The sequence below is a fragment of the Lycium ferocissimum genome, chromosome 1 (assembly GCF_029784015.1).
Source record: "Lycium ferocissimum isolate CSIRO_LF1 chromosome 1, AGI_CSIRO_Lferr_CH_V1, whole genome shotgun sequence".
NCBI lineage: Eukaryota > Viridiplantae > Streptophyta > Magnoliopsida > Solanales > Solanaceae > Lycium > Lycium ferocissimum.
The window spans coordinates 65,922,497-65,925,481 of NC_081342.1; positions in this window are offsets into that span (position 1 = coordinate 65,922,497).

Sequence of the window (2,985 nt, forward strand, 5' to 3'; positions counted from 1 at the left end):
TTATTTGTACACTGCTGGTGTCATGATATTTGTAGATAAACAACCAGCTCTTCTAGAGCCTTTGATAATTAGTTTTACGCTACCAAATATTGCTTAGATACTGCTGGTATTATGAAAGCAAATTTAGACACTACTGGTGTCACGAAATAAACATTGAATTCTAAACTTCAATATTTCAAACATCTCCTTCAGGGAGATTCATCATTAACATCTGAATATTTTGTATTTAAGCGTCAACCACATAATAATCACATCCTTCATAAAGAGATACATTGATTGTTATTTCCTTAAAGGAAATCAATAACAACTGACCATAATGTATCAATGTGGTTATAGTAGAAACATTCTATTTTTCTTTCTTTTGCCTTAAAATGATACTTAATATAATTATTCGAGATGTTCCTACGTACGACGTGTAACACTCCGTAGATCCGAGTTAAGTGTGAAAGTGTCTTGGAGAATTGGACTTTACTGTTTTTGTCAAATGTAAAATACGGCCAAGAATATGGCCCGTATTTTGAAATACGGTCTGTATACCTTGGGCGTATTTCACCCACCTTCTTAGGTGGCTTACTATTTTAGCTATCATAAAATACGGCGAGTTTACGGCTTTGATTTTGAAATACGGCCCGTATTTACGGACGTATTTCTGTTCCCTAAAATCGCTCAATCGCGTTTTCATTATTGTTAAATACAACCACAGAATATGGCCCGTATTTTGAAATACGGTCTGTATTTCTGGCGGTATTTCACCAACCGCCAACTGTGTATATAAATAGCAGGATCCGGTTAATTTTATGAATCATTCTCATTCTCATAAACCCTAAGGACGAAAACCTTTTCTCCAAGTCTCCAAACCTTAAGGTAAGAACATCTTTAACATCATTAATCAATCCTAGAATTAAACCCATGATTCTTAACATGATTTTTGAATGAAAAACCTAGGGTTTGCAAAGTAATCCTTTTAAAGGTGACTCAAGCTAGGGTTTTGAGTGTTCTTCGTTGTAAAAGTAGATTGTTGAATTTCGTAAGGCTTAATTAAGGTATGTCTCTTTTGAAAACCTTATTTTGAATGTATGTCTTCTTTTCAAAGGTTCTTTATTAAATAAAAAGTGGACTTCTCATACAAAACCCTAATTTATGTTTTGACTGTGGTTGGTGTACGTAAGGGGGCAAGCCCACATTAAACCTTGATTGTATTACCCTCTATATACATAAATGAAATCATAATCGTTTTCTTCTATAAGAGATGGTCAATAAGGATGGCTAAGGGTTGGTGATAATATTTTCATATTGAACTATGACATTGAAATCTTGGTTAAAGAAGTGTAAATGTTTTCAAGACCTTCTTTGAAATGGTTTATCTTTACGATATGACATAATGAACTGTAATGATAATTGATGGTGTGACTACTTTGAGACAAATTGTGAATCGGCTTCTATGCTATGAACTTTATTGTTGTGTTTGGCCTAGCTACTAGGGAGGAAGGGTGGCCACTATGGATCTTAGTGTGGTAATTGCCTAGCCATTTCGAAGGAAGAGTGGCCCTTCTGGGTTCATTGCAGAAGTGCGGTTGTGCCTAGATATTCTGGAGGAAGGATAGCCACCGAGAATTACATATTCCGGTGTGGTGTGCTGTGACTAGGGAACCTCTACGGTCATCCCTTCGATGTGCTTGATTCTTGGGCCTGTATTGGCATGTGTGATATTCTTATTCTCTCATGGAATTGTCGTTGATAATCATGATCAATTGAAAGGCATATTTGAAGTTGTAACTTGACAAGAGGCTTTGTAATCGGTTTTGATAATTCTTATTGAGATACACAAGTTGAATAACTATTTTTACATTGGTTTCACATGATTTTCAGGATTGATTTCTTTATGTATTATTGTACTCTATTTTCGTATTACTTATTGTCCCCGAGGCACTCACTAACGAAGTACTTAGGCATACCATTGTTGTTTTTTATGGTATGTTAGGTAGCGGAGAAGGGCAGGTTCTTGATACTTCGGGCGGCTTAGAAGAACTTGCTGATTAGCTGTCGACTTGGTGAGCCCATGTTCATTCGTGGGACACCTTCATTATATTTATTCCTTAGTTTAGCATTTTAGCGGGCTGCGTCCCGATGTGTTAGACAATCATTCTTTATATTAGAAGCTCCATAGCATTTATTCTTGTGGTTAGTTGTTGAGTTGTTTAACTCTTGAGCATGTGATACGTTTTGATTGAGGTTTACGTTATAAAGGCTTCCGCTAATTTTCTTCTTACATCATGACTCGTTTGAATTTATTTTATAAACTGTTGGAGGCGAATGTTGAACCTGACAGGTTCAAGTGTCTTTATTGCATCTTTTAGGTTCTTCCGACGTTGTTCATGACGTCGGATGCCGGTCACGTCTAGCGTGGGTTTCGGGGCGTGACACGATTGCAATGATGTTTATACCACAAAAATAATATGTATATCCTTTGTTGTTTTATCTCTCCAGGAGATAGGTCGTGGTATTTCTCATTCACTTGGGAAAATGAAACTTGATTATTCAAATGTGCTTACACTACGACGTTCATCAATAGCTCGTTATTTTGCTCAAGCACAAGAACACATTGCATAAGAATATTTCTCAAATATTTTACCAATTCTTTCTGCTTCAGGAGTAAAGTTTCAGAGTTTTACCGCTTCGGGAGTAAATTTTAAGGTCTTATTACTTCAGGAGTAAATTTCAGAGTTCTACTACTTCGGGAGTAAATTTCATAGCTCTACTACTTCGGGAGTAGAGTTTAAAGCTATACTACTTCGGGAGTTGAGTTCAAAGTTCTACTACTTTGGGAGTAGAGTCTAGATTTTTGCTACTTCGGGAGCAAATTTCTGAGTTTACTACTTCGGAAATAAAATATAGAATATTCAGAATATTTCTTCTTAATTATTCTACCTCTTCTGGAGATGAATCGTGATATTTTCACAACCAAATACATGTCCGTATTCGCAA